The following is an 11608-nucleotide window of genomic DNA, read 5'->3' on the forward strand; positions in this document are numbered from 1 at the left end:
TAAATAATTTTTTATAAAGTTCTTATTATGTAGACAGACTCTGATCACTATCCTACAATGCTGATCCTCACTTAATATTAATTTTATTGTCTTTTCTCATACATTAATGCCATGGGAATTTTTTTTCTCTGTGGCTTTGTTTGTGGGGGACCTTGAAATGAGAGTCTCTGGATAAACCCAGGTGTGATAAGTGACTGATTTCTGTACCAGAATGACTTCTTGGAACTGTTTCTATGTTTGTTTTCTGGATTCGGTGGTTAATTTGGTTTCTAATCATGCTTTTGACCCCATTTCCAGACAGTTTGTGGCAACAGGAGAAGAAAGACCCTGCAGTAGGTAATTAAGTCTGCAAACGCCGTGCTGCTTACTCTTCATTGCAGCAGATAACCAGAGTGCTGTTGCTCGAGTGTAAAATGCAGAAATTAATGATCCTATGTAATACAGATTAGGGCTTTCATTTTAAAAACTATCAGTGCGGAAGAACAAAGGTGGAGAAAGCAGCATGATATTTAGATTTTCCAATATGTAGTAAGGATTGCAAATTTCGAAAGAGGTTTCTGAGCAAAGACTAATCAAAATTCTCCTTCTGTTCTACAGTGATTGATTAGTTCAGAACTCAAATATATTATTGCCCCATTGAATCTTTGAAAAGGCACAATTAGACACATTTGTACATGTCTTTTCACTTGTAAACATGTCCTTTTGTTACTTCAAATCAAATGGAGATACTAAAGGCATTGAACACACTGAGTATCACATAGTAGGTACTCATAAATAGTTCCATGTTTGAATTAAATGTGTTCTTTTTCCTATAAAGGGATTATAAAGTAATGTGCAAGAGTCAAGAAAACAGAATACATACTTATTTTTAAAAGAATTATCGTGTAAGATTTCTATTCACATTGTTATTTTACCTGTAGTTATAGTCACATAAATTACAAAGTCAACCAAGTTTAAGATATATGTTTATAATTTACCCATTATAAAAAAAGTAGCATTCCAATAAAATAAAAAATATATGTTAATACAAAGCTTGAGACCCTGAAATGCATGTGTTTCACACTGTGATAATTTATAAATATATGAATATCCTGATATTCTCCAGCAGCAGCATCGATTTGCTCCAGATCCATGATCATATTGATGTGTTTTTGTTCCTTCTTATTTAGACCACTTTAGTATAATACTTCACATCTGTTTATTGTTAGCCTTTGTCAATAACATTGTTCTTATAAAGTTATTTCTCACTTGTCATCAGTATTAAATTAGTCAACCTAGTCAACATTTCATTGTGCTATTCAGTTTTCTGTCACTGTCACAAAAGTGCCTGAGAAAAATCAAGAATTTATTGGACCTGATGATCATAAAGATTTTTACCCATATTCTTTTATCTTAATGAGACAGAACTTTATGTTAAGGAGCACATGACTGTTTGAAAGACTCAGGAAAGGAGCAAGCAAGGAAATAGGCACAAGATAAAGCCCAATGACATGTCCAGAATGTCTCATGACCTTCACCTAGGTCCCAACTCCTATGTTTTACGTCTCCAAAGTTTATGCAATTATTATAAGCTCAGCAACAAATACCATCAATAGTGAAAAGTACTCATGATCAAATCAGTTCGCAAAATTTCATCTTTGAGCATTGCTACATAAAAGACACCAAATGTTGATATATATTTCAAATCCGACCCAGAGCATTTTACAAATATAGAAACTATATTAATATAGAGTAGCTGCATATTCTATGAAAACAGGAATACCATTGTATTATTTATGAAGACACTTAGCCTAGAGTAAAGTTGGCAACACCATTCTGGTGTTTGGGGTAAGAACAAAGTAATAAACATTGCATGATTCTTTAATTGACATTCATTGAGTTTGAAACTTGAATAAAAAAATTAGGGATCCGTTAGCCACTCCCTCTGGGCTTCCCTCCTCTGTTGCCACCTTCCCAGAGCCTGTTTTTGGCTACTGACCAGAGTCTGTGAATTAAATCATCTCTGCTGGCCATCTGGACCCCCTGATCCCAGATTTCAGCCTTTTGAAAACAATTAGTTCTCTGCATCAGTTTCTGTTAGAGCCAATCACCTGCCTGCCAAGCCTAGGGCAGAGATCATACCCAGATCTCCCTTAGCCCCAATAACGTTGAAGTGAAAGTCTACACAAAGAATGTGAGGCAGTTGGTGAAATCTCATGAGTTGAAGGAACACAATAGATACATCACAGGTATTGACTGAGCTCCCAAGAGCGTCTCTATTGTCACTTGCTTGATAAACTGCAAAGCCTATGTGTGCAGTCAGAAGAATGGCATCTGGAAGCATAGCATGATGTTCCCCAGGATTAACTGTGAAGTCACTCTTGTGAAATGGTCTTCATTCAAGTACAAGTTTGCTGTGTGGAGCCAATCACAGCTCTATACTGTTTACTTTGAGTCTAAAAATGACTGGTGTGTGAGTAAGCACACTAAGCTCCAAGGTCCTCAGGTTGGATTGGCACCCCAACAATATTTTGCTCAATAGGGTCTGGTGTGATTAAATGTAGAGTGTTTTCTGCCTACATCAAAGGTGGATGAGAACCCAGCTAGAACATGCTGGGGCAGCAAGATACCTTTTGGTCAGTTGATCTTGAGTTTGGTTGCAGCAGCACTGGCATCTTGGTGCATGAGGGATTATCGGCCAGTGGAAATTGGCTGGCCTTGGTTGGCTATGACAGTATCCATTGCATATGCCTCAAAAAGTGTGCAAGTTTCAACTGAGAAAACAGAGTTCCTGACACTGATGAGTGTGTAGTTCATCTCAAAGAACAGTATTGGAACTGCCCACAATTGCTGTCCATTGCTTTTTAGTTGTGATGACCATAGCTGTTTGTCCAAGAAGTCCAAGATAGACCTCCCAAAACAGAGCATCCATGAGATGTTTCTGCAACATAGAAAAGAGGTCCAGACGAAGTTCTGCTTTAGAGATGGCACACCAGAGCAGCATGCCTCAAATATATATTTATGAGGTGGACATACAAGATTGTCACAAATTTTGCACTACTGGCATTGATAGATCATGACAGTTTGTGAATTTCAAGACCCTAGATTTCTGGCCCCTGAAATTTGTGAATCCAATGTGAGCATTTTCAATCTAGCATGAGGAGCATTGCTGAACACACTGTGCAGTTAGCATGGTGGTAAGGATTGTCGACTCATGAATATGCTGTCACACTAACCACCAACTACATGTGTCCATGTGCATGTTTTCGGTGAACTGTGTGTTTTCAAGTATTTTGTTTTTGTTTCATTTCATTTCATTTTGTTTTGATTTTGCTATTTTATTCCATTTTTACCTAAACTTCTGTTTAATTCATTATGGAAGATTGTCACATTAACTTAAAGGGTAAAAGAAGTATGTATACTATTTGCAAAAAAAAAAAAAAGAAAAAAGAAAAAAAGGAAAAATTCTGAGTGTGAAAAAGGATTAGTCACAATACCCCCCATTCCATCACTTTAAAAGTAAAATTAGACTGTGATCACCAAAATATGATCCAGAATGAAAGGTTTTTCTCCCCTTTGGCAGTTGGGAAAGCATTTGGTGTGCTGATCTGGCACAGTCTTTGGCTTGTATTAGTAAAATTGCTAACACAGGAAGAGCAGCATTTGGTGCATGTTGGTAACCATTCTAATCTATTTGTAAAATATGCTTTGCAGCATTGTTTTCTAAACAGAGGAAAATGAAGCTTTGGCATGCATTCTCCATCAGAGTGCTATAATCAAAAGAACTTGTTTTAAAGTGATCCCAAGAGCTATAATAATGAACTCCTCTGCCACGCACCTGTGCGTTGCAGTTCAATTTTCACTTTGGCCAAGACTCGCTCAAGGATTCAGTGTTTATTCATTGTAACAAATACATTAGATTAACATTAAATAACATCCTGCCTTTCAAGTTGCATTCAGTGGGTGCAATGCCACTCTCACTAACAATAGCACCAACAGGGCCTGTATACTGTGTCCCTTCACATTAACACTGTGACTCACTCTGGAACTCTCAGCACAATCGATCTCTTCCTTTCTCTATAAATTATGCATGCAGGTTTTACTACTTATAGCATTTCTGGAAGTCAACTCAAAATATTCTCCAGTTATTTTTAGCCAACACAATATAGGTGAAAGCAGTATGCCACAGCCATTAGGACAACATGGGCTCTTAGTCTAACTTCAGGTTTCCAAGAAGTGAGTAACTGACACTCAGAGGTTGAAACCCCAAAAAGGATGTGAATTTACGATTCCCAATTAAGATATTTCTGGACTTTTCTTGTGTGAATTTGACAAGTGAAAAAAGTGCCGTAATGAAAATCACTCAGGGGTCTGAGGATATGGTTTAGTTGGTCAATGCTTGACACACACACATGGGGTCATGAGTTAGTTTGTGATGCACAACGTAAGTTTGTAATACCAGTGCTGAAGAAGCAGAGACATGAGAATCCCTAGGGTTTGCTACACATCCATCCAACCCCATTAGTGACCTTCAAATTCTGTGTAACTTCCACACATAAGGTGGAAAGTGACAAAGGAAGAAGCCAGATAAATGCAGTTGTACATTCACTCACATACACTCAATATACTCACTGGGATATGCATGCACACACAAAAAGATTTCCAGATCAATTATTCACTAATATGCCCAAGTATGTAAAACAGTTACACCCGCCCAGGAGTCCCAGTGGGGACAGCAAAGGGCTCTGGATCTATCTGACTAATCTTTGAAACATGACTGTCACCAGGGAGTACAGGAGTTGATACCAGTGAGGATGGATTTAGGGAGAAAAAGATATTCCTACTTCACCTCTTCCAATGGCCAAGTTACTAACATCGTTTTAGATGAATTTCAGGATGATTTACCTGGTTATGACAAATTAATAATTCAATTGAAAAGGCATACTCCCATAATGGAGTAGATAGGTTTTGTTTTAGGAGCCACAGCTGAGAGTTTATACTTTTATAGTGCAGGATTTAGACATTTGCATCTTACTGTTTCTTTCTTGTAGATTAAGAACAAAGAGTTGTAGTAATCATGAAATCTAGTCAGCTAAGAAAAGCCAGGATTCTAATGTCCAATTTAAAGTATGAACAAGTACAAATAAAAATGAACTTTTAAAATTAATTAATTAATTAATATGCTTGATATTGCTCCCTTTCAGTACCCTCTCAGAGTTCCTCCAACCATCTTCCTTCCCTTCTCCTTTGAGAGCCTTCCACCCTACCACCCACCACGCATATCCCCTCATCCTGGCACATTAAGTCTCTGCAGTTTTAGGCTCATCCTGTCCTACTGAGGCCAGACAGTGCAGCCCTTGTGGGGAGCTGATTTCACAGTAAGGTTATAGCTTTAGGGACAGCCCCCTTTCTACTTGTTGGGGGACCACATGGAGACTGAGTTGAATATCAGCTGCATAGGTGCTGAAGGTTTCTGTCCATACCCTGTATTCTCTTTGGTTGGTGGCTCAATCACAGAGAGCCCCAAGGATCCAGGTCAGTTGAGTCTGTTGGTCTTCCTGTGGAGTTTCTATCCCCTTCAGAGACTTCAATCCCTTCTCCAACTCTTCCATAAGAATCCCCAACCTCTGTCCAATGTTTGGGTGTAGGCATCTACATCTTTTTTAGTCAGCTGCTCCGTAGATCCTCTCAAAGAACAGTTATGATAGGCTTCTGCCTGCAAACATATTGGAGTATTATTTTTTATTATTTCTTAATGTATTTTACAATCCAGTTGTTGCCCCCCTTCTGTAATGTCTTCCCAGAGTTCCTAATCCCATTCCTTCTCCCCTATGTCTTCAAGAGGATGCCCATCTTGCCCGATACTAGGCCTCCCCACTTCCTGGAGCCTCAAGGCTCTCAAGAATGAGCTGTGTCTTCTCCCACTGGGAACAGACCAGACACTCCTCTTCTATATATGCATCAGGGGCCTAGATCCTGCTACTGTATGCTGCCTGATTGAGGGCTCAGTGACTGAGAGATCTCAGTGGTCTGTGTGAGCTGAGATTGCTGATCTTCCTATAGAGACTGTTCTCCTCAGCTTCTTCCTGCCTCTCTGTCTTTTAACCACAGGGTTCCCTGACTTCACTCCAATAGATGGGTATAAGTATCTACATCTGTCTCAATCTTTTGCTTATTGGGCCTCTTTAAGGACAGCCATGCTAGGCTCCTGTCTACAATCATACCATAGCATTAGTAATAGTGTCAGACCTTGGGGCCTCCCCTTGAATTGGATCCCAAGTTGGGCCTGTCACTGGACTGCCTTTCCCTAAATCTCTTCTCCATTTTTGTCCCTGAGGTTCTTTTAGACAAGACCAACTCAGGGTCAGGGTTTTTGACTGCCAGATGGCAGCCCCATCCTTCTACTTGATGTCCTGTCTTTCTACTGGTGGTGGACGCTACGAGTTCCCTCTCTCAACTGTTGGGCATTTCATCTAAGGTCCCTCCTTTTGAGTCCTGAGAGTCTTTCACCTCCCAGCTCTCATAACAGAGTATTATTAATAGTGTCAGAGACTAGTGCTTGACCATTGGTTCAATCTCAAGTTGGGCTAGTTATCGGTTAGCCATTTTTTCTGTCTCTTCTCCATCTTTGTCCATGTATTTAAAAACAATCTTCTCTCTAGCTGCATATGTAGCAGAAGATGGCCTTGTCGGCCATCATTGGGAAGAGAAGCCCCTTGGTCTTGCAAACTTTATATGCCCCAGTACAGGGGAATGCCAGGGCAAAGAAGTGGGAGTGGTTAGGTAGGGGAGCAGGGTTGGGGGAGGGTATAGGGAACTTTCAGGATAGCATTTGAAATGTAAATAAAGAAAATATCTAATAATAATAAAAAAGAGGCAAAAAAAAGCAACAGAGATAGCTAAGTCAGTCATTGTATCTTTATATGGTTCATTAACTCAACTGTAAAATGGAAGCTCAACTATTCTCTTTGACACTTGCAATTACTCCTGGACAAATTTGGGACTTCCACTCTGTCTATCTCTATCTATCTATCTTTGTCTCTGTATTTCTGTATATTTCTCTCTGTTTCTCTGTCTCTATGCCTCTCTCTATGTATCTTTTTCTCTTTCTCTCTGTCTCTGTCTCTGTCTCTCTTTCTTGCATGCATGTGCTGAGTCTTCCTCTTCCTCTGTCTGCAAATGCTTGATTCCTTAAGTATTACAAAATTTGTAACATAACAGGTAAGGAAAAAAGCAGAAAGTATCAAGTGGTTAGGGGATCCATTCCATATATAGTCACCAAACCCAGACACTATTGAAGATGCTAAGAAATTCTTGCTGACAGGAGCCTGATATGGCTGTCTTCTGAAAGGCTCTGCCAGAACCTGACAAATACAGAGGAGGATTCTTGCAGCCAACCATTGGAGTAATCACAGGGTCCACAATGGAGGAGTTAGTGAAAGGACTGAAGGACCTGAAGGGGTTTGCAACCTCACTGGAAGAACAACGATATCAACCAACCAGACTCCCCATTGTTCACAGGGACTAAACCACAAACCAAGGAGTACACATGGTGGGACACATGGCTCCAGCAACATATGTAGCAGATGATGGTCTTGTCAGGCATCAATAGGAGGAAAGGCCCTTGTTCCTGTGAAGGCTCGATGTCCCAGAGTAGGGAAATGCCAGGGTAGGCAGGAGGGTGTGGGTTCATGGGTGGGTGGTTGAACACCCTCATAGAAGCAGGGGAGGGAGGATGGGATAGGAGGTTTCCAGGAAACTGGGAAAGGAGATAACATTTGAAATGTAAATAAAGAAAATATCCAATAAAAAAGGAAATATACAAAAGACTTGGGCTAACACATCATGCATTTTAAAAGAAAAATTAACTACACATGGAAAAATGCAAAATTAAAATATTGTAATTACTGCATTGATGGATTAAATATCTTCATTCTTTATTTGTAATTATTATGAAGCAAAATGCACTCTTCCTTCACTTATGGAATCCATGTTGTTGTGTACAAAAAAATAGCATTTCATAGATATGTTCTGGAAAATATGACCATAGAGAAGAAAATGGGAATTGGTTTAATTTTCCAGTCTTCTTACTGATAATTGATGGGTAGGAGGGGAATAAACATAACAAATACCCTAAAAACTGACCAAGACCTGTTAATAAATAACAATACCAACTACACATCATCATTGTTCTGCAATTTTATTAAACATAAAGTTATCATCTCTATTATTTCACAATAAAGATTGGTTCATTTTTTAATACTCTACCCTACAAACCAAAATACATCATGGTAGTATGGTGATTGGACAATCTTCCTTTTGGTGTAGCCTCCTGTCATCCTAACACCCACTACTTTCAAAAGAAGCCTTGCCATCTCTTTAAGGTTTTGTGAGATCAGTGAATCGCTTGCTTTCTTTCCCTTTTTACAATTTCTTACCACCCATGCTTGTAATCTTCATTTTATAGAAAATAGTAGGTTGGAGATCTGTGGGAATAGTAAGGCATGGAGGGGTCTCACCTGAAGTTATTATGTCTCTAGATGCAGAATGGAAATGTGAGAAGCCAGCAGATACTGATGAATTTTGGGGATTGTGAGTTTACCTAAACTCTATTGAACAGAGTAAGGGAGACCCAGACAAGAGGAATAGAAAAAAATTGATTGCACCTAAGAACTACAGAAACCACAGGAAAAATACCTGCTGATCCTGCATATTGGCCCAGGAGGAGAATGTGTCAAGGTACCCACTAACTTGTATCATAGCAAGGAAATTTAATGAGCATCCAAAGAAGAGTTTGAACATGCAGATGGAGCACAACATTGAGAGAGACCTCTCCCCATTTAAGAGAGAAAGACCATCATACAACAAGCAAAACAATAGTAGATTTTATCCTAAAAAGATATTCTTCAGAACCAATAAGTGGCATACTGTCTTAAAATTCTGTAAACTGGAAGAATTCTGGGTTTTAGAGACAGCAATCTAGAACACAGAAAAGGCAATGTAAGACAGCAGGCTACTTTTCTCTCTATTTTCTGAAATTCAGAATGGCTGTAACCATGTGTGCACTTGAGATCTATATTAGTGGAGAAAAATGAAATAAATATCCCCAGGAAAAACCAGCCTGGATGTGAGTTATGATATCCTAAAATAGATCCCTAGTTTTGGCATGTCAACAGCCAGCTTACTCTAGATAGCACAGTGCCATGAAGCCTATGGGTGGCCCTGCAACCGACACAAAAAAGACAGAAAGGAAGTTCATGAATGTAAGTGTCTTAGTCAGGGTTTCTATTCCTGCACAAACATCATGACCAAGAAGCAAGTTGGGGAGGAAAGGGTTTATTCGACTTACACTTCCATACTGCTGTTCATCACCAATGGAAGTCAGGACTGGAACTCAAGCAGGTCAGAAAGCAGGAGCTGATGCAGAGGCCATGGAGGGATGTTTTTACTGGATTGCTTCCCCTGGCTTGCTCAGCCTGCTCTCTTATAGAACCAAGACTACCAGCCCAGAGATTGTCCCACCCACAAGGGGCCTTTCCCCCTCGATCACTAATTGAGGAAATGCCTTACAGTTGNATCTCATGGAGGCATTTCCTCAACTGAAGCTGCTTTCTCTGTGATAACTTCAGCTGTGTCAAGTTGACACAAAACTAGCCAGTACAATTGAAACCTTGTCAACTTGACACACAAACACATCAATAGTAAGCCTCAACCCTTACATTCTTATTCATCCCCAAAGTCTAAATAACTTTAAACGCCCCACAGTCTTTACATATTCTTAAATTTTCAATCTCTTTAAAATATCTATCTCTTTTAAAATCCAAAGTCTTTTTACAATTAAAAGTCTCTTAACTGTGGGCTCTACTAAAATAGTTCCTTCTTTCAAGAGGGAAAATATCAGGGCACAGTCACAATCAAAAGCAAAAATCAATCTCAAACCATCCAANTCAAGAGGGAAAATATCAGGGCACAGTCACAATCAAAAGCAAAAATCAATCTCAAACCATCCAATGTCTGGGATCCAACTCATGATCTTTTTGGCTCCTCCAAGGTCTTGGGTCACTTCTCCAGCCATGCCCTTTGTAGCACACGCATTGTCCTCTAGGCTCCAGATGCCTGTACTCCACTACTGCTGCTGCTCTTGGTGGTCATCTCATTGTACTGGCATCTCCAAAACACTGCCTGACCCCTTCAGTCCTGGACTGTCAATTACAACTGGGGCTGCACCTTCACCAATGGACTTCCATGGCCTCTCACAGTGCCGAGTCTCAGCTGCCCTGCGTGACCCCTTCATGCCTTCAAAACCAGTACCATCTGGGTGCCCTTACACATTATCAAGTCCCACTGGAGCAGGAGTACAACCTTGGCTATCTCTGGTACACAGCTTCTTTGTGCTTTCAGAAAACACTTACCAGAAGATGTCACCTCAATGATGCTGGTCTCTTCTTAATCACTGCTAATTTTTTAGCTCCAGCTAACCAGCATCAATAGTCCCAGTAATGCAAAGTTTTTGTTTTAGTAATTCTGGTATCTTGTTAAGCACAGCTGATTCTTCAGCCCTAACTAACCAGAACAAAAGAATCTTCACAATCAAAACAGCAATGAACCTGAAAAGAGTCTTTAATTTTCCCCTGAAATTTCACAAGCCAGACCTCCATCTTCTGCACTGTTCTCAACATTATCTTCCAAGCTCCTTCTCAACATCTCACAGAGCTCTTAACAACAAATGGATCTTCAAGCCTAAACTTCCAAAGTCCTTCCACAGTCCTCCCCAAAACATGGTCAGGTTGTCACAGGAATACCCCACTCCTGGTACCAATTTGTCTTAGTCAGGGTTTCTATTCCTGCACAAACATCATGACCAAGAAGTAAGTTCGGGAGGAAAGGGTTTATTCCTCCCGACACATAACAATCAGAACAAAAAATGCACTAAATAAAGATAGAATATTAAAAGCAGAAAGGGAAAAAGGTCAAGTAACATAAAGGCAAGCCTATCAGAATTACACCAGACTTTTCACCAGAGACTGTGAAAGCCAGAAGAGCCTGGACAGATGTTATAGAGACACTAAGAGAGCACAAATGCCAGCCCAGGCTACTATACCCAGCCAAACTCTCAATTACCATAGATGGAGAAACCAAAGTATTCCACAACAAAACCAAATTCACACATAATCTTTTCACGAATCCAGCCCTTCAAATGAAAATAACAGAAAAAAACAAACACAAGGACTGAAACTACACCCTAGAAAAACGAAGAAAATAATCCTTCACAAACCAAAAAGAAGACAGCCACAAGAACAGAATGCAAACTCTAACAACAAAAATAATAGGAAGCAACAATTACATTTCCTTAATATCTCTTAATATCAATGGACTCAATTCCCCAATAAAAAGACAGACTAACAGACTGGCTACACAAACAGGATCCAACATTCTGCTGCTTACATGAAATACATCTCAAGGAAAAAGACACTACCTCAGAGTTAAAGGCTGGAAAACAATTTTGCAAGTCACTTATATGAAGAAACAAGCTGGAGTAGCCATTCTAATATCGAATAAAATCGACTTCCAACCCAAAGTTATCAAAAAAGACAAGGAGGGGCACTTCATATTCATCAAAGGTAAAATC

At 39.7% G+C, this 11608-nt stretch overlaps 1 pseudogene; it reads left to right on the forward strand.

Annotated features, from left to right (window-relative positions):
- The first annotated feature begins 1995 nt into the window (after positions 1 to 1995).
- On the forward strand, positions 1996 to 4473 carry LOC110291037 (annotated as a pseudogene).
- Positions 4474 to 11608: the final 7135 nt, after the last annotated feature.

This window comes from Mus caroli, chromosome 3 (assembly GCF_900094665.2).
Source record: "Mus caroli chromosome 3, CAROLI_EIJ_v1.1, whole genome shotgun sequence".
Taxonomy (NCBI): Eukaryota; Metazoa; Chordata; class Mammalia; order Rodentia; family Muridae; genus Mus; species Mus caroli.